Source organism: Cupressus sempervirens, chromosome 6, assembly GCF_028749045.1.
Source record: "Cupressus sempervirens isolate cs-2001-9-10 chromosome 6, ASM2874904v1, whole genome shotgun sequence".
NCBI classification, from domain to species: Eukaryota; Viridiplantae; Streptophyta; class Pinopsida; order Cupressales; family Cupressaceae; genus Cupressus; species Cupressus sempervirens.
In genome coordinates this window covers 484,679,092-484,701,156 of record NC_143123.1, presented here as the reverse complement: position 1 = coordinate 484,701,156, position 22,065 = coordinate 484,679,092, and the positions used below count along the sequence as shown (strand labels likewise).

Sequence of the window (22,065 nt, the reverse complement as noted above, 5' to 3'; positions counted from 1 at the left end):
CTAGTGATCCCACCAATGCAGATGCTCAAGAACTCATCTCCCAACGCCAAGAAGATAAGCATTTTAGGAAAATCGATAGATAGTGGAGCAGGAAAATCAAGTTTGAAGGAATCTTCATCATAGAGAAGATTGATAATGTTGTTTTGAGGTTAGAAATAGAGAAGGATAACATATCATCAAATAGAGCCACCTTGGTTGTAGAGAAAACCAAGAGTGATGATTGCATTTCCTTGTTGAAGATGATAATCCACATGAAGATAAAGGAGGCTATTGAAGAGACGATTCTACCTAAAGGAGATGAGTCCTTAGTTGAATGGTTTTAGAGCATCTAGTTCAAGTCTAAAATGATCATGGCACTAGAGGAGAGACTGAAGGAAACTAAAGCCAAAGTAAAGAAGGAGCAAGACAAAGATTATGAACTATTAAGAGGCTTACACATAGATTCATAGTCTAGTGGGCAAGGAAAGGCTATCATTAGAGTACCTATCATGTAGAAAAATTTCTCAAATTTTAGAGATGGTTTGACAGGAATAGTTTCTAGTCCTCAAAATAGAGTCTCCAAACTTTAGAAGTTTGGTCAATGCATGCATGTGGACATGGAAGAATTATAAAATCGGTTGGTTATCATCAAAGACTTGGTCTGAGAGCATTCTAAATGGCTCTTGAGATACACCAATATACATGTTTATAGGAATGAATAGCTAATTCCAATCATTGTTGCTGCCAAGGCCTATAGGACAAAAGTAGAAAAGGGAAAGAGGGTGAAGTGATTCATTTTCCACCTCTTGCATTTATATATGTAATCATTGTAATGGAAAAATGGACTCTTAGCCATTTGTCATTTTTGAAGTAGATGAACTGATTGAACTTCCTTTGTAATGGTCATCTCAGAATCCTATATGTATGAGATTAAAAGATTAATGAAATGTTAACTAATTTTGGGTGTGAAGTACTTGATGTTGCAGAGTCAATTGAATGATATTTTGTGTCAATTATTTTTTGCTCCAATCTATTAATTGTTAATGGTTTATCTTCTCTTTATTCTAAATTAAAACAATGAAAGAATAGAGTTTCATTACCCTATTTTGAGGTAGCACTTAACATGATAGGTAATGTCATCATAGGTTTGAAAGGGATCTTTTAGGTGTTTTCTTGCAAACTAGTTTTCCTTTCTCTATAATTTAGTTTCTAGTAATTCAACTTAGTAGCAATTAGTATGCAATTTAGAATTTCTTAGTCTTATGAGTTCATAGGATGTGTGAATTCATAAATTTAGTTAATCTTGTATATTTTTAGCTTGGTTTACCTATTTTGTTCTCGAGTTAATAGCATACCCCATTAGATCTAGAAATAAAAAAAATTCATTGCAAATGTTTTAATAGGGAGTTGTACCTAACAATTCAGAGGCAAGTTAGTCTTCCTAGAAGAAACTTTCCAAACTAGTGTAATTAGAGACTGTTCACAAATTCGGGTGTCTAAGAGTCAAAATTGGAAAGAACAAATCTATTTACCAATAGACTGGGATCAGAATCACGACGTGGGTTACAGACTGTCAGGAGGGGATAGAGATTTTAAGGGGACCACAGAGACTAAAGAATCCTCAAAGAATGGTGATAGGGATGTATGTGCTCATTGCAAGGATCTAGGAGAACCTCCCTCAATCTCCAAGGTGGGACTTTTTGGGCCGCAAAACACCAAATAGTCCTCTTTGTTCAGATTTAAACTCGTTGTTAAGTCCTCTTTTCCATCTCTTAAAGTGCTCCCTAGATCTAAAAAAGGATGTTTTGCAATTCCAATACCAGATGAGCTTGTTGACCAAGCATTTCTACTATGGCTTTTACTCTAGTGGGAAATTTTATTGGGCAAAGGTCAAATATAAACATTGTAAGAACCTTTATGAAGAAGAAATGGAACTTGAATGGGCAAGTCACAATCACTACTATGGCCAAAGTGTTTATATCTTTTGAATTCTCTTTACTAAGGATCTCTCTAAAATTCTCTATGAGGGGCCTTGGGTTATCAACTACTTTGCAGTGGTTCTCCAGAAGTGGCCTTCAAAGCTAGATTTGAATGATTTTTTTTTTTTCAAGCATCAGTTTAGGTCAAACTTCTAGAACTTGCTTTGGAATTTTGGAATGAGGATGCTTTTATAGGAGTAGCCAGATCCTTTGGAGAGCTTCTCTCAATTGATTTGGAAATAGCATCAAGAAGATGATTAACCTATGCCTGTGTCATGTCCCCTTTTCAAATAATTAAAAATAATAATCTTTGCTAAGGCAGGCAGGCCCAAAAAGGTGAAGTTTTGGAAAAAGGGGATAATTTTTGGAATCTAATGGACTAATAAATGAAGATTATTATTAAAATATGTTTTATTAACCACTCTTGGATGTGAGTTAGGGTTATGCCCTCTTTTAAGGGGTTTGGAGGCATTTTGGGCTGATTTCGAAACTTGATTTTTGTGCATTGCTTTGTTGTTCTTCAAAGGCTACCAAACCTGTTGAGAAGGAGACCCAAGAATGGGAGTTTTCAGGTTTCTATGAAGGCTAAGGATGGGATTTTGAAGCCATTCCATGTGCATGCTCTTGCAGAGTTTGCCTTTGTGCTGAACAGTACAGATTTGTGGGTTTTCGGGTGTGTTTTTTGTAAGAGTTCGGTGTTTTCAGTTGAGTATTTCATATCAGTTTGGGTTGCTTCTGTATTTCAGACTTTTAAATGTTAAAATAGAGCTTAATATATGTATTTGGATATGATTATACTTCTGTGATAGATTATTAAGTTTTTGTGGTGATTCTGGGCTATTTTGTGCTATTTTCGGGAGCCCGATGAGCATTGTTTTGTCCTCCGTTTGGGAGCTATTGTGTTCATGTTATAAAGATCTAGAAATTTCATTTTATAGGCTGTTATTTTGCTCAAATTTCTGTAAAAATGCCCACTTTCAGATTTATTAATAATAGGTGAAGCTTGGAAGCTTTTGGTACTATTTGTGGCATACCCGATTTGGGGTTTATTGAGAAATTGGTGGATCTTTGAAATATTGGTTGTTTAATTTTAAAGATCTAATTTGAGGCTTGAAATATCATATAAAATCAGAAAAGGGACATTTCAGTGGTATCAAAGCTATGATCTTGCCAGCTTGAGGGTTTGTAGAAGTTTGCATGTCAGTTTTGACAACTACCCAAATCTTGCATGTCATAATTTATGGTTGCATGTTGCTTCTAATCACCTGCATGTCAAAATTTATGGTTGCATGCTACTTCTAATCATTTGCATGTTAGCTCTTGGTGAATTTGGTGGTTGCATGTTGCTTCTAATCAGTTGCATGTCAAAATCTATGGTTGCATGCTACTTCTAATCATTTGCATGTTAGTTCTTGGTGTTTGAAGAAGTTATAACCTATTGGAGTTACACTCTACTTTATCCAGAATGGATAGGTATAGTACAGAGTCTCAAAGGACACGATCTTGGACAATTGATATCCAGAGTTAGAATAGTAGAAAGGATGGTTATTTAGACATTCGAAATAAACTTAAGAAAATAAGCCATGACATGTTTGAACAGTTGGTTGAGCACCACCGTCTGATGAATGACATGTTTTCTGACCCAACTAAGGTGGATAAGTTGACTGGATTTCTATTTGGAAAATTTTCTTGCAGGGCAAATGACACAATTACTAAGGACTTGCATGAGGAGTTTGAGAAACTAGCTTATAGCCAGGTAGAGGTCTCAAATTCTACTCCACCATAGGAGGTAGTGAGAAAGGATATTATGCAGATTGATAGTAATGGTCAACTTGATACTCAAATTGAGACAATTGTATACAGGTCATCAAAGGGTAATGTCATAGGTATTCAAGATGGTATAGTTACAATAGGTAGTGACTACAACATAGTGGGTTCAGATGATGATTATGAGGATGTTGTCGTGCATGATGGTGAGATACCTGGTAGAGATGAGCAGACATTGAGCATTCATGAATTTGCTGAGAAAGAGTACCGAGCACAGTTAGATGCTTCATCACATGAGGTTGAGGCTGGTAGTACTTCACATGATTTGTCCAGCCAGCTAAAAGTGAACAAAGAAAGTATTGTGACTTCATTATCTCATCATGACAGGTATGTGGAGTTAGTTGGTATTGGTCATATTACTCAAGTGAGGATTTTTCTTGAGTTACCAGTTGATTCTAGTTTACAAATATGGACTCAAGATTGTTATATTGGCATTTGGGATTCAGTTGGCTGGAGATCTTTAACACTTTTTGGTAGCAGTGTTTTTTTGGGTGCTATCATGGATTTGATTAGCAGATTGCACAGTGTTGTCTTTTCTTGTGCTAGCAGCTTGTCTGATGTTGGTATTAGTTTTTATACACTGGTGTTGGGCTTTGTTCATATATCCAGTCGACCATACTTCCTAGAATGTGTTGATGATCTTTCATATTTGGCAGTGTGTACAGATGAGTCCCAGGATCATATTGGCATCGATGACATCCAAGAGGATGCAGTGGGCAGTTTTGAAGACTTAGTTTCCTTGGGTACAAATGAGTTGGACGGCAGTGCTATAGTTTTTGATACTCCGTATGTTGATATGAGCTTTAGAGTTGATTCATAGGATATGGATGGTAATACTTTAGAGACTAGTAACTTTGAGGATACTCCTTTAGACAGTGCATCAGAGGAGGCTTGTAGGAGGCAGTCAAGCCAGTGCCATCATGTGTCTAATCAATTGAGAGTTAGTGAGTGAGACATTGCTATCACTTTCCAACATTTTGATTCTACTCGTCAATTGTTAGTAGTTTATGGAATGGGTTCTCCTACTAGTGATGAGCAGGGGGGTAGTTATCTTTCCTTGATAGAGTTCCACTCTTTATGGGAGGCTATCCAGATTTTGATATAGGATTATATGCAGCTGGTAGTCGATAGAGATTATCTTATGGAGTGGGGCAGTAAAACATATGATGCATTATTCGCCAAGGAAGATGAGGTGAGTGAGCTTACTGAGCAGCTTGAGGTGATTTCTGAGATTCTTGAGAGTACACAGTTGGCTTTCAAGGAGTCACGGTTTCATTTGGCTAAGGTGACCATGGAGTTAGAGCAACTACAATCTTTACTAGATTCTATACAGTCACAAGCTATGGTATCTGATGATCTGAGGATGTCCATGGTTGAGACTGTTAAAGATAGTGGAGAAGGGGATGCATCCATCCTTGATACTAACATTCGCATATCGGGTTCATCCCCACTAGAGATTCAGGTTCAGTTGAGTTGGGTGCTGCAGTAGATTGTTGTGGTATGCCTGACATGTTGGTGACCTCTAGCACTAATGGCACGAAGACTATAGATGTTGTATCAAAGATCATGTGTGATATTGGTGAGCTGACAGTTGGCATGGCTCCTACTAGTAATACTATCCCTTGGCGATGTCTTCAGAGGTAGTAATTAGTTCCAACTTGGTTAGTGATCAATTGCAGTTAGTTACATCTGGATTGTAGTCTGAGCCATTGACTGAGATTGGTGCATTCTATTGGCATTACACTATGAGGTATGCTCATCAATCTACCTTTCATGACCATGTTGATGAGATGATGATACAAAGATGTACTTTAGTTCCTAGTGCTTATCATCAGTTATGGGATAGTTTGATGCCTCAAGATGAGAGTTGTGATGGGCATGACATGGCGATAGGTTCTACAATTGATAGCTTGATAATATGTGACTTAGAACAGGAGTTTGGGAGTGATGCTTCACTAGGTGTTGTTATTGATTCTACTCCTTTGGCTATGACATCTCTTGACTTAACTAGTGATCAGTCATGGTGAGCTGTTGACTGAGGTTGATTTTTTTAATCAACATTATATTGTAGGGTATGTACATCAGTTAGCATTTGATCCTTGTGTTGAGGAGTTTAAGGCAGGAAAATTTGGTTTGGGTTCCATTTCTTGTTGTTTATCTTGTGATGGCTTTTCACCATCAGTGGTGTATGGGAGTTATGGTTATGAGATAGTGGTTGATGATCTACATAGTTGTGTTGACTGCAGGAGTTGTATAGTGTGTGGATTCTCCATACTTGGTATAGTTTCATTTGAGAGCATTCACCATTGTTGCAGAGTTGGATTGTACATTCTATATAGGCCAGTGGGATGCGTTGATGGTATTTCTTGTGTTGGCAGTTTGATTTGTCCACTTTACTTGGGTTTTGATGTTCTAAGAGTTTGTGTCTTGTGGGTTTCTGACTGTGGAAGTTGTGACTTTGGAGTTTGGTTGAGCTGTAATTGGCAGTTTGATTATGGATTCCTCTTGGTTATATTGTAGAGGATATTGCAAGAGCCTGTGTTAATTGACAACAGTATAGCTCATGACTACATTTGGGATCTAGGTGGATTGATTGGTTTATTGTTTAGCCATTGCTTGAGGACAAGCAATATTTGGAAGGGGAGGACTTGTCATGTCCCCTTTTCAAATAATTAAAAATAATAATCTTTGCTAAGGCAGGCAAGCCCAAAAAGGTGAAGTTTTGGAAAAAGGGGATAATTTTTGAAATCTAATGGACTAATAAATGAATATTATTATTAAAATATGTTTTATTAACCCCTCTTGGATGTGAGTTAGGGTTATGCCCTCTTTTAAGGGGTTTGGAGGCATTTTGGGCTGATTTCGGAACTTGATTTTTGCGCATTGCTTTGTTGTTCTTTAGAGGCTGCCAAACCTATGGAGAAGGAGACCCAAGAATGGGAGTTTTCAGGTTTCTAGGAAGGCTAAGGATGGGATTTTGAAGCCATTCCATGTGCATGCTCATGCAAAGTTTGCCTTTGTGCTGAACAGTGCAGATTTGTGAGTTTTCGAGTGTGTTTTTTGTAAGAGTTCGGTGTTTTCAATTGAGTATTTCATATCCGTTTGGGTTGCTGCTGTATTTCATACTTTTAAATGTTAAAATAGAGCTAAATATATGTATTTTGATATGATTATACTTCTGTGATAGATTATTAATTTTTTGTGGTGGTTCTGGGTTATTTTGTGCTATTTTCGGGAGCCCGATGAGCATTGTTTTGTCCTCCGTTTGGGAGCTATTGTGTGCAGGTTATACAGATCTGGAAATGTCATTTTATAGGCTTTTATGCTACTCAAATTTCTGTAAAAATTTCCACTTTCATATTTATTAATAATAGGTGAAGCTGTGAAGCTTTTGATACTATTTCTAGCATACCCGATTTGGGGTTTATTGAGAAATTGGTGGATCTTTGAAATATCGGTTGTTTAATTTTAAAGATCTGATTTGAGGCTTGAAATATCATATAAAATCATAATTCAGCCTGTATTTTTATTTGAGTTGCAGAGGGGGTGGACATGCCGAAGGTAGTTAGCATCCATTCTAAACTTGGAATTCATATTCAGAATCTAGTTTATGAGAGCGCTCCTTTTTCTTGTTTTCATTGTTTGAGAAAGGGCCACAAGGCCAAGCAATGTCCAAAGGCTAAGAAGGAAAATAAAAGGAAAAATACTACCATCAAGCCTCAAACTCAGAAGGAAGGGAACAATATTTGGAAACAAAACAATAATAAGGGCCTTGAGTCTTCAGAACATTAGGAGGTGGTTTTGGATATTCCTATAAAAGAAGCTAATGTTTTGGCTCTAAGTAATCCAAAAATCAAAGCTGTGGAAGGGGATCCTATCTATGGATCAAAAGAACCTAATAATGAATGTAAGTTGCCACCCTCTAAAGGGGAGAGTAGTCTCAAGAGGAAAGCTATGGTGGGGGAACTAGTTTTTGGATCAAAAGGACTTAAAAATGAGAATATGCTACCATCCACTCAAGGGTTCGGTAATGGTCATCATGTAACTTCACTTGAAAGACATTGAATGGATTCTTCACTAAAGGGATTGGGGGAGGAGCTAAGAAATACTATTGAATAGGAGGAGGAGGAGGTGTTAGTTGTGCCAAAAACTCAAGAGCCCCAGGGTTTCAAGGAGGTCCTTTCCTCACCCTTTGGGGATCCTTTAGCTTCCCCTAGCTCTGAATCTAGGGTTCTAGATTTGATTAGAAAATCATCCCCTATAAAAATTTCTAGAATGGAGGCTTGGCTTGGTGTAGATGATAATAAGAGGAACTGGACCACTCAGAAGGAAGAAAAGTAGAGAACCTTCCCCAGTTTCACTAGTAGCCATAGAGAGCAAAGTGAAAGCTGATGTTGGAACCAAAATTAAGATTCTGGGAAGAAAGAGTTTAAGTTAGTCCATTCAAGAGGAGGCCAGAAGGAATGTAGTAGATGGGAGCCAAAGGACCATCAAGGAGGCATGCTTGATTAAAAAGAAATGAAGTTAATATCCTAGAATATAAAGGGGCTAAATGGAGCCCATAAATAGGAGGTAATTAGGAAAACGATTAGAGACCATAGACTTGATTTTACTTTGATAGAAGAAACCAAAATGAAGAAAGACATGGTGGGTAAGATTTCTTTTCATACTAGTATGGAAGGAATAGCCACCAATGCTGAACATGCTTTTGGGGTTTTCTCACACTCTTCAATCATAAGCTCTTCCAAGTCACTACTATTCATAATGAAGGCAATGTTTTGTTGTGTAAAGTTTTGCACATGTATAGAAAAGACTCTTGGTTTCTTTGGAATGTGTATGCCCCAAACACTAAGCGGGAGAGGAAGGCTTATTGGGCCAAGCTTATCCCTCTCATTCAGAACTACAACCTAGCTAAAGGAGACATTATGGGAGATTTTAACACTCTCCTCTCTAATGAGGAAAAATCTTGGGGCCTAGCCCTAGATCTAGAAAAAAATATGGATCTTTCTTTCTTCACAAACAATTTGGCTCTTTTGGACATTGAACTTTTAGGTGGGATCTACACTTGGTCCAACATATGTTTAGGGAGTAAATGTATCAAGCTTTACCTTGATCAGATCCTTATTTCCTCAGGGTGGTTGAATCTCTTCTCTAGCAAGCTTTCCCTTCTTCCTAGAGTTATGTCTAATCATTCCCCCATTTCCCTTTCTTTAGTACCTCTCTCTTTGAAGAAGAACTTACCTTTTCATTTTGAGAAGATGTGGACCTCACACCCAGACCTATTTTCTAGAATCTCCTCTTGGTGGAATATTGATGTGGAAGGGATAGCTATGTATAGGGTTGCAAAGAAATTGAAAAATGTAAAAAGAAATATCAAAATTTGGAACAAGTCTAATTTTGGGCACATATTCCAAGACAAGGATGTGGTGTCTAATCAACTTCTCACCATTTAGTAAACCATTCAAAAGGAAGGATACAATGAACACCTTATAATTACTGAGATGTCTCTCCTCTCTGATCTCCACAACATCATAAGTAGAGAAGAGAGCTTCTAGAAGCAAAGATCTAGAATTGATTGGCTCAAAGAGGGAGATCAAAATACCATGTTCTTCCACCTCTCCACTCTAAAGCACAAAGCAACCAACCAGATTTTTGGAATCAATAAAGGCCAATCCCTTTTAATTAATGATAAGGAAATTTATGCTCTCTTCACTTCTTTTCAGGGATTCCTCTTTATCTATGGTAGACTAGAAGGAAATTGTTTCCTCTCTCCCCTAGTTGATTTAGTCTCACCACAATGCAATTTTGCAGTCCATACCTAACGCTTTGGAAGTAAAGTAATCTATTTTCTCTTTCCTTCTAGATAAAGCCCCTAGGCTGGATGGCTTTCCAAATTTCTTTTTCTAGGTTTATTGGGAGGTGGTAAAGATGGATGTTGTTAAGGTAGTGCAGGAATTCTTTGGAGGTAGGAATCTGTTGAAAGAGCTCAACACTACTTTTATGGTTCTTATTCATAAAACCTCTAGGGAAGATTCTATGGACCAATTTAGGCCTATTATTCTTTGCAGTTATTTCTACAAGATTATTTCAAAAATTTTGACTTCCATAATTCTCAAGGTTCTCCCATTGATCATTTCCCCGCATTAGATAGGTTTTGTTCTTGGCAGACAGATCCTAGAATTTGTTTTGCTAGTTCATGAAGTAATTCATTCTTTGGAAGTGGGGCATATGGAGGGTCTTCTCCTCAAGTTGGATTGGTCTAAAGCCTATGATCAAGTGGACAAGTCCTTCCTTGGTACAATTCTCTAGGCCTTTGGCTTTGACCTCTAGGTATGCAGGCTTATTTCCCAACTTGTTTTGAATTCTTCACTTGCTATCATCATTAATGGGACCCCTTATCATTCTCTTTATCATCTTGGCTAAGTGTATTAGTAGATTGATTTAGAGAAAAAGATAGAAAGGGTCCTTGAGAGGAATCAAACATTTTTCAGGGCAGTTCACATTTACTCATCAACAACTTTTGGATGACATTATTATGGGAGGAGAAGCCTAAGTTTTGGAGGAAAAAAGTATAGTATTATTTATCAATACCCCTATAGATAGACAAAGGAAGATTGCTAGTATTCTTGGTTGTGGGGTTGGAAGCCTGCCTGCTACCTATCTTGGTCTTCCAATGGGGACAAAATTGCCAGATTCTTTTAGGAAAGAGATTATTGAAAGATTCAATAAGAAATTGGTAGGATGTAAAGGAATATCTCTCAGTCAAGCTGCTAATTCCTTCTTATGAAGGAAACCCTTTAGAACCTTCCTATGTATGCCTTGAGTTGCTTTGGGATTCTGGTCAAATACGCTAAGATAATGGAAAAGATCCAAAGAGATTTCCTCTAGTCTAGTATGGAAGAGCATAAGAGATACCCTCTTGTGTGTTTGGATAATGTTTTCCTCCCCAAGTGTTATGGGGGACTTGGAATTAGGAAACACAAGCATCTCAATAGTGCTCTCCAAGCTAATCAAGTTTGGTGAATATTTAGTAGCACTGGAGAATATAGAGATATTTTGGTAGATAAGTATTTAAGAAGACCCTCTCTAAGGCATATTCTCTATGAATCTGATATCCCGACTAGATCATTCATATGGAATGGGATATTAAATGCAAGAACCCTTGTAAAGGCTAAGGCCAAATGGAAAGTGGGAAATGGGGAGAGCATCCTCTTTTGGCAAGATAATTGGTTCATTCAAGGTCCTCTCATAAATAACCCCATCTATGATAATTGGGCCAAAATTTGTATAAGGATGTTTGGAAAAAAATTTAGTGACTATAGAATGGAACAAGGATGGAGAAACCTATCCTTCATATTGAATGACCTAAAGTCGATAATGGTGATACTAAATTCTCTCATTTTGAACAGTAACAAGGATGAATTGATTTGAGAGGGAAATACTAGTGGATCCTACTCGATGGCCTTGAGGTATGGGTTCCTTTGGGATCTTAAGAAGAAACCTCCTTGAGCTAAGGCCTGGTTTCCTAGCCTTACCCCTAAAATCAACATTTTCTTCTAGCTGATGATTCAAGATAAAATTCTCACTCTGGATAATTTGGCTAAAAGAGGTTAGTACATCCCTAATAGATGTATTATTTGTAAGCATCAATTGGAGACAACCAACCACATCTTCATTGATTTCCCTTATTCCATGGAGGTCTGAGACAATCTCACCAAAAAAATGGTTTTAATTGGTGCAAGCCAAGGAATATCTTGGACTTCTTCTGTTAGTGGGACAACATGTTCAAAGGTATGAATCTACAAACCATAAGTATGTGGACTCTACCCCATTTCTATTGGGAAGTATGGAAAGAGAGAAACAACTATATCTTTAGAGACAAAGAGACTCCAACTAATGTTCTTATAGGAAAAATCAATGGAAACCTGAGAGAAAAATTTTCTTATCAGGAAGGGTAGTCTTCCTAATGAAGGGGGTATGTACAAGGACAAAGAAAAGGACAAGAGAATGAAAAGATAGTGGGTCAATTGGAAACTCCCTCCCAAAGGGTGGTACAAAGTCAACTTTGATGGAGTGGCTAAAGGCAACCCTAGACCCGTTGGATGTGGGGGCATCATCAAAAATTACCATGGGGTTGGAATTGTTGCTTTATCCTATCCCTTGGGAAACTAGATGAATTAGTATGCTGAAGCTAGTGCTGCCCTCCACAATGCCAAACTGGCATTGGAAGTGGGAGTCAAAAATCTATGGCTAGAGGGAGACTCAAACAATATAATTAGATGCATGAAGGGTGTCCTCCCTCCTGCTTAGACCATTGCTAATATAGTGGAAGACATTCATACTACCCTTGGAAAATTTGACAATGTATATGTTAACCATGAGTACAAGGAATCCAACTCGGTGGCTAACTAGTTTTCCAATGAGGTAGTCAAATATGACATGACAAGGATATGGGCCACCAGTGGGAATATTCTATTAGTCATGACATAGTTAATTAATCAGGAGAGGATCCAGGGAAGTATGCATAAAATCACATGGAAATATCTTTGATATCACTATTGAATTATGAAAATTAATGTAAATATGTGCGAAGGAAATTATTATAATGGAAAGTACGGGGTGAATTGGCTGATGATGTATTTGGTGTCTAATCACCACATTTTATTGGCTACTTATTTTATTTTCCAATTTTTTAGAGTTTAAATAAAATATGACCTTGAATAGAGAAGATAGAGGAGAACTGGTTTTATTTGACAAGCAATTATTCAACGGAATGAGATGGTGGGAGAACAAAGCAGAAGGGAACCAATTAGAGAGGCAGATAAATAGAAAAAAAGAACCAAGGTTTGGGAGAAACATAGCAAGGGCTACATTGTTAACTACATTTCCAAGCTTCACGAGTATGATTTAGCGGTAACTAATCTCATGGTCAATTCTTAGAGGGATACTAGGGTTAAGATTGATGGGGTTTCATATCATGTTGATGTTGGGGTTATTTCCCATGTAACTGAAATCTTAGCCGAGGGTATGGAATTTTATAGAGATAAGAAACTTTCTATGAACGTGGTGAAGGACTTTGCCAAGAACAAAAAAGAGAAGGAGTTGATGAAAGTTGAGACTTATTATGAGATGGATTCGATCAAGAAGCTCTAGAGGTATGTGTTGTGAGCCATCATTGAGTTTATTTCACTGGATATAAGGTTTGATAGGGCTAGAACTCACCACTTTGTGTTGCTTAATCATTTATGTTATGGTGTTCAAGTCACTTTTCATTTTTACCTTTTTTCTTCTATGAACAAGAATATTTTGGGGTATAAGAAAAAAACCAGTGCTAATCCTATCCTACACGAGGGTCTTCTTCTTCTTCTCTTTGAATATTTTAAACCCTAGTCTAGGAGCAAGCCCTTGCATCATGTTGTGGTTGCTTTTGAGGAGACTGGGATCTCCAATTTCTCTCCATACATGGAGGTAAATGTGATTCATAGTTCTAAGAAGGAAGCTCATCATTCTTTGGGAAAGAAGACCAAGGGAAGAGCCAAGGGTGCTCCCTCTCTTGGAAAAGCCCCTTGTAGGAAAAGCTTAGGGGATATATATCCAAAATGTCTAACCAAGAAGATGATGAGTATAATGAGGATGGTGATGACATGGACATAGATGAGGAGACCAAGGGTGTGGATGTGGAGACTAAAGCAGAGTTGGATACAACCCCCAAAAAAGAAGTCGAGGAAGATCAAGGAGGGGGACATGCCACTAGAGGGACAAAATGTTAGAGTGTTGGAGCTGGTCCTTCCTACTTCCCCTCCCCCTTTCAAATCTTCTTAGGAAGAAAATGAGAATATGGAGGAGGTCAACACAAGTGGTGTAGTGGAAATTGGAGATAGAAAAATGGCCTAAAAGAACTTCAATGCTAGAACATCCAAAATGGGGATTGTTTATGAAGTCATGAACCCTCAAATCATTGAAGAAAATGAGGGGAAAATCCAACTAGATGAAATCATTGATCCGACGTTGGTGGCTATTTTTGACAATGCAAGGGAGGTGGGTATGAACATGCTCAAAAATGCTAGAAACAACATGGTTGACAATTTTTGATCCATAAAATGGCTTTTTTACGAGTTGGAGGAAGTTAAATATAGGATAGGGAAGATGGAAAGCTAGGTTGAGAAGATTAAACAAAGGAACCTGACCAATATGGGGACCGATTAAAGATGGTTGAAGACAAGATGAAAAATTTGGAGAACTTCAACTTCAACATGGCTAACTAGATGCTTAATATCCTTAAATCTCTTAATGAAAACATTGTTAGCCTTAGTAGGAAGCTGAAAGCTAGCGGGCTTGTTGCGGAGGAGGATGATAAGGATAATGATGAAGACAAGATGGAAGAAAGCTCTATAATGGACATTACTCAAATCCATATGGATTGGAAATGTGAGAAGGACAAGGAACACCTAAAGGAAGAACTTCAGTGAATAAAGGATGCATCAAAGACCATCCAGGACCTTGAGAGAAGGATAGAGGAGCAAGCACAAAATACATAAGTTTAGTTTTTGGCTATTGCAATATTTGTTGGTTTTTTCCTATTGGCTTTTAGCCTATCTTTTAGCCTATCTTTTGTTTTAGCCTTTCTATTGGTTGTGTTTCTATTACTGGGCATTTTAATTATGTTTCTCTATGTTATGTAAGAACTATTTGGTTTTAGGATCCTTGTAAAACCTATTTTACTTAATCAAAAACATTTTAGACTATATTTTATGATTCATAAAATATTGTTAGATCATATTTCATTATTGTATACCAATATCTAAGATCCAATTTTCTAATTTATATCTTGTTATATTCTATAGTTCATGTTAGGTAATAATTATCAATCATATGTCAACATCTTAAATAATATTCCTTGATCAATCATTTCTATCAATCATATATGTTATATTTTAAATCCATTCCATCATTCATTTCATATTCCTTAGTTCATGATCAACCTTATGTATCCATTATACATCAATATTTTTTTAATATCATATTCCATGATTTGAGATGGATCATTCTTTTTGAAAAAAAATTAAAAATGATGGATTGAACTAATGGAAGGATTTGACAACATCGGCTTTCTAGAAATGCATGTAAACCTTGTGAACTATTTCTCATTAATCATGCATTTTGAAATCATTTTAGTAGCCACCACGTTGACCAATTTTATGGGTACTACTTTTCTATTAGCACTATTGGGGGTTTCATTTCTAACTCCTACATGAATAGATTCAACATGTATGTTTTGTTTTCTTTTAAGTAGAATTTATTTTAAGTTATTATAATATCTCCTTCACGTAAGTCTACTCATTTCTCTAGTTCCTTATGTTCCATTTATTTTTCCAATGGCTTTGCATGGTTACTTATATTGAAAATATAAGAAAACAAGAAGTCTCAATAGCCTCCACCATGCAACTTATTTGATCCCCATGATTCCATGATGATCATTGGATTATATCTTGTTGCAATTAGAAATGAGGTTGTCAAAGTAGTTGTGCTATCTCTAGGAGCATATTGGTTTGATGAAAGAGATCCCAAAGAGAGGAGAAGACTATCAAATTTCTTCAACTATTTTCTTCTCAATTTTTCCATAGGAGCATCTATTGGAGTCACAATGGGTATGACTAATGAACAATGAGGGATGGGATGTGGGTTTTGGAATATGTGCAACAAAAAAATTCATTAGAATCTTAAGTATTACTACTAGGATTTCAACTTATAGGATTAATGTGCTTAGAGGCAACCCTCTAACTAGCATTTCCCTGGTGATCATTATAGAAAGATCTAAGAACTATTTGTTCAATCAAATAGGAATACTTTATGTTATCAAGTTTGGTTTATTCTAATAGTTTGTAGTATCAACATTATTTAATAACTTTTGAGTTTTGAATAAAAATCATATTGGATTTTTTTTTTATAACACAAATTACAAATATCTAGAATTCAAATGGGTCAATCTAAGATGAAATCAATTGAGCATTATGCATAGGACCAAACACATTTTCATATTTCATAGTTTCAAGAGAAACAACGAGACATTAATAATTAGTGACATTATGTATATATTTTTACAATTTCTTTACATGAGGGCCATTTAAAAAAAAAAAGTATTGGATTCTATAGAATCTACACATTGTACCCTGTGATAGTTTATTAAATGTAGACCCAAAAACTATTGATATTATTACACTATGCAAACATATAATATTTACAAGAAATTATATTTTAAGCAATTATAGAGACAAATCTTAACTTGACTATCAATATCTTAGGAATTTTTAGTTCATTTGCATAATAGAAAGCTTAGATTGCCAGAGAATTCAGGAAGTTTATATTAGACTTATGTCAAGGAAGTTGTCATCCCATCTCAGAAACTTCTGCATGTAAATTAGTTTAAGTATGAAATCCTTTAATTTCTTTAACATTCCTTTCAAGTAATATAATTTCTATAATTAGAATATTATTAAAATTTATTTATTGAAAATTATAGTTATAATTTTTTCTTTAAAAATAAATTTGGATAGTTAAATAAATTGAAACTTGTGCTAGGAATCATAATTAGACTTGTAAAATGATAACTCTATTTTAAAATTTACTTTTACATGTCTTTCACCCTTGTATAAGTGATTTTATTTGGTTTAGAAAGATTTAAAAAGTGTCTTTTAAAAATATTATTTAAATAGAGCAATTCTTGATTCTTTAAAGGAAAAAATGAATTTGAAAATATAGATTTATTAGATAATGATTTCTATGATTTAACTCAAGTATCATAACATATCTATCAAATTTTTATTCTTCATTTTTTTTTGTTTCTTAAAATCATAAAGAGGAGCTTATTTAGCTTTCATAAATTAAGTCAATATAAAACACATTATAACATCATGGCTATGTGGCCCATAAATATCATCTTCAAACATTATATAGAAATCATTTTTTGGATCCATTTGTTCATTTTCAAAATGAAAAATAATCATAATAGCTAGAAACATATCTAATTGAAGTTATGTTAGTAATAGGAATAAAAATTCTTCAAAATCAATTCGTATAGTCAGTTTTCTATAATTTAACTTTATGTCTCTTCATTTTTCTATTATATTGAACTTAAACATAATAATAATTGTTGTTTACTTCTAGAGGATAATTTACCTGAGTACCAATTATGAACTTTCTTATCTAGGGATGTTATTTCTTCCTCCATAACCTCTTCTCTTTTTTTTAATTTTTTTTGTTTTCATCCAACTAGAAGATTTCCTTATAACTGTGGAAGTTCATCAATAAGTAAAAAAGTTGATAAATGAGATGTAGACTTATAATTGGGAGCTCTATACTTTTTTGGTTTAATTATTATCCAATTTGATCTCTAAAACGTTACGATTTTGAGTTTTTCATCTTTTTATTCTATATTTTCTTTTGGCACATTTTCTTGCATTAACTTGTTCTCTATTTCACCTATTATATTTGTTTTAAAATTAGACATAGATCCAACCTCTTTTTTCTTGACACATATCTTTCAAATTGTTTATTTAGTCATTTTTCTTAATTTAGAACCATTTTTTTCTATCTAAAAAATATATTATGATTTTTCTTTATTTTCTATATTTAAAGGTTTCGTAGATGATGTCTTTCATACTAGTGTTATCTCACAAATATACAATTTTATTTTATGTTCTATCTTATTCCTTTTTCTTTGAAATATACATATAAACATTACAACAAGGAGGCTTCAATTGTTTGACAAATAGATTCTTACTAGTTTATGCTTATTGTAGAGTCTTATTAGATAATACTAAGTATGATAATCTATTGATAAAATATAAGTAGTTGTTACTACTTTTGCATTAAATTTTGTACCAACGCATGTACAATTAAGTATGTTTCAAGTCTTATACATGAGATTTATATTCATTCTTTAAGTAAATACAATCTATTATGATACATAAGAAAGGAGTAATTTACACCTTTTTTATTCCACTTTTCTTATATATTTGTTCAAATGCTTATAAATAATATAAGTTCTATTATTACTTCCCAAAATATTGATTTGATTGATTTTATCTATTTTTATATGAAAACTTTAAACTCTTTTTATTTGATGTAAGAATTATTTAATAGTTTTGGATAAAGGCAAAAGGAGGTTTAACATGGATGCAAAATCCAATAAGTAGAAGATTACATAAATATATCGATAAAGTCCACAAATAAATCTATACGAAAAAATTGATAAACCTCGTAGTTGGAAACCAAAAGACCAACAACCAAAATTATACACTAAAAACTAAAAACTAAAAACCACTAGGACTAGACATAGACATTGAAATTAGACCAAGAGCCTTAGCTACTTAGATCTATATGATCTGAGTATCCTCCTCAATGTTGTTCTACACAAAGGTCACCTTCTGCCCATTTCCTCTACTCCTTTTCCTTTATCCTGACTGTCTGCAACCTCCTCCTGATGGTCTTTACCCTTGTTGCTCAAATCCACATTAAGCTCAATGCCTTTTCCAGTTATGAGCTTCTGGATGGAGTCATGAATTCTGCTATCACTATCTTGGTCAATTTCCTTCATTATGTTTTCACTATCCTAGAATTATTTTATATTTAATTATGTATATATTTTCAATATATTTAAAGATTTAAATCAATTATATAAAATTTAATTAAATCTAACATCTTCCAATGGTAAGTTCAATAAAATTGAATCTTATATACACAATCTTAGAAACACATCACTATCCTTTATATTAATAATTGCACATGCAAGAAACCATGATCCTAGAACATAGCTCCAGTGGAATCCTAATATCACATATAAACAAATAATAACATAGATAAAATCAAATTCAAATAAAAAAGAATTACTACATTAAAGTATTTTATATTTGTGTAATTTGAATATAGATCTCTCTCAATTCACTTTTAAGCAGGTGTGGACACACGCGCGTGCGCATGCGTGCGTGTGCATGTGCGGGAGATTTTATCCTTTAACAAAGGGGTTTTGCCAATATATTATAGCCTCTAAAAACCATGATGAATAATATTTGAGCTTTTGGATACTATTAAGAATAATTCTCAATGTTTTTCTTTTTCTAAACATATTTTTGGACAAAGCTACCATATTAGAAGAAAAATCTGATGGAGAATGACATAACATATTTGGTGAGCCCATGGAATTTGTGTAGTGTGACCCAAGTGGAAGAAACCAAAGTTATATGAAAAATGATCCTTAAATTTGAAAGCGCAATAATAATGAACACATTCTTAATGCAACTTCAAACTTTTTATTTTTGTCAGGGACTCGCCATGGACACATCAATGGGAAAGCACTTTGACATTCCACAAGGCTCTATCACTATATTTACCTTCGTAATCATAGTAATCATCTCACCATTTTACATACTTGTTTCCCTTACAAAAAAATTTACACTACACGTGACATGAATTACTCACTTGCAAATATTTGGAGTTGGGTTAGCATTGTCTACTATTTGAATAGGCATTGCAACTTTGGTGGAGGTGAAGAGAAAAATGTGGCAATAGAATATGGAATGGTAGACAATTACAATTGTGAATGCACATATTCCAATGAGTGTATTTTGGGTGTGGTTTTGTCACTTGTGAATAGAGATGAGATATACAGTATGTCAATTTTTGAATATTCATATTTTTGGCCCTTGCTTCTATATTAAAAATAATTTTTCCATTTTATTAGAAAAGTAGAATAAATTTCAAAATTGTGTGCCAAATGTTTACTAGTATATTCATAAAGGAGTTTGGTAAGATGTTATAGAAGCTCAACTTTAAAGATTACTTGATTGCATCTAATTTATTAGGTAGTAATTTAAATGAAATTTTAAAAGAACAAAAGATTTTAGAATTTTAAAAGTCTCTCTCTCTCTCTCTCTCTCTCTCTCTCTCTCTCTCTCTCTCTCTCTCTCTCTCTCTATATATATATATATATATATATATATATATATATATATATATATATATATATATATATATATATATATAATTAATTTAAAATATAAATAGAATAAAAATAATTCAGTTTATATAAAGTTTAATACATATATAACAAAAAATAATAATTCTTTATAATTTTATATTATTTGTATGTAACACACATTGTAATTTTTGTCACCTAGATTGCACCCTCTTGCTAAAATGACCATTCAACAATCTAGTGACACATGGAATGATCCTTGGCTTGTGGGTATGCCACGATAATGATAAATCTTTGTTACAAAGGGCTGGCTTCCCTTGAATCACCTAATAAAACTTACTAAATTTGATAGGAAAAGAGATAGAGATAAGACATATAACATAACTTGAACTTAGACATAAGGTGATTCACCAAGATTATCAAGGTAATTCAAATTAAAAGAAAAAGTCACAACTGAAACAATTACACAATATCTTATTTACAAGTTGACTTTATTCACATTGATGTTTGTAATACAAAAAGGTGTAGATATTCAAAGGAATAAAATTATATTCTTAAACCTTGAAATTGATTACCGACAAATCACAAAACTTAACATAAAAACCCACTTTTCACATGCCTCAAAATAATTTAAAACTTTAAATAAAGGATCCTAAAAATCACAATAAATTAGAAGAAAACAATGTAGTGCCTGCCCCTAGTTCGCATTTCTGTTATTTTTGTCTAACTCTTTTAGGCTAATTTTATGTTTAATGATTAGTAGTATTGTTTGTTGATTATCAGATATTGTCTTAGATTCAGTTGATTTTTATTCTATATTTCATATATGCATGATGATTATACACTGTTTTCAGATATTGATGGTTTATTATCACATGTGTTTTCTTACGGATACTTACCCCATACTTGCATGTGTATGGTGTGCGTGTTTATTTTCTTTATGTATGGCGTTTCTGATGTGGTTAAGGAAGGGAGTCGTAGTCCCCTGCTAGTCGGGATCTACACGATGCACCACTTTCTGCCATTGCCTGTTTAGCTTAGAATATTGTGTCTGTACATTCGTGGATTTTATGCAGGTTGCAGGTACTGGGTATCGACTTCCCTGAATTGCCAAGATGAGCATACCCTATCACATTATCTCAATGGTAAGAGAGGGGAGATGAATTCTTAAGTCCAAATCCCATACCTTTAAGCCATTTGTCCTAATTGAAAATTAGGACAAGTATTTGAGTTAGTACCCTTCGAATGTGTTGAATGATGTTAATTCGTGATTATAACCATTTTGTTTGATTTAGTATGTGTTTTGCAATGATGAGTTTTCGTATGTTGCTTTATGAGTCTTTGGTGTAATTTTTATTAATTAAGTCTAATTAAAAGATTAATTAATGATTTAATTTAATGAAAAAATTATTATGACATTTTAATATTTAATTAATTGAAAAATTAATTAAATAAAAAGAATTAAATTTGGAGATAAAAGTTAAAAGTTTAAATTTAGAACGTGATAATATTTATTTAATTTAATAATAAAATATTTAGAGTTCATTTTTAAATAAATGCTAAATATTATTATTAATTGAATTAATAAATATTTTATCAATTAAGTTTCTAAAATGAATTAAGAAGTAGAAAAGATATTAAATTATTAAAAAGATTCTACATTGCATAATGCGTGCATAAGTTTAAAATAAAAGAAATTAATTAAAAAGATAAAATAAGTGAAAATAATAAAGATATTTTTTTATTAATAAAGTGTGCATGGGATTAAAAGTAATAAAGATTAAAAATAGAAGTCGAGTGAATATTAAATAAAGTAATTTTATAATTCATAAATGTGCATGAAAAAGATTAATGCAAGATAAAAGCAAAGATTAATAAAAAGTTAATAGGTATTTAAGGGTTGTGAGCAAGGAGTTCTCCTAGGAGAACACACAATCAGTGCCCCGATTTAAAGAGAGAACTCTTTATCACAATTAGAGGGTTCATTTTTGAAAAAAAACAAGAATTTGGGGATAGATATTGGACACAAGTTTTGGGAATGAAAAAAAAGAAAGACAAGTTTTAGAGAAGATCTTGAAGACGAATTTTGGAAGCGAACCTTCTCACAATTCCCGGTTGATTGCGTGTTGGCATCAAGTTGAGGTAGGATCTTGTGTTGTGACCATTGAATTATGCAATTTGATATTCCTGTCTACTTCATGATTGAAAGAACTTGTCTTCTTGAATGTGTCAATTCTTCGTTCTAGATCTTTTGCTATTCGATTTCACCTATATATCTAGATTGAAACACTATTTAGAAAACATCAT

General features: G+C 34.0%; 1 pseudogene; it reads left to right on the top strand.

Annotated features, from left to right (window-relative positions):
• The first annotated feature begins 11,507 nt into the window (after positions 1 to 11,507).
• LOC149553144 (protein NRT1/ PTR FAMILY 4.6-like) lies at positions 11,508 to 19,433 on the top strand (annotated as a pseudogene).
• The last annotated feature ends 2,632 nt before the right edge of the window (positions 19,434 to 22,065 follow it).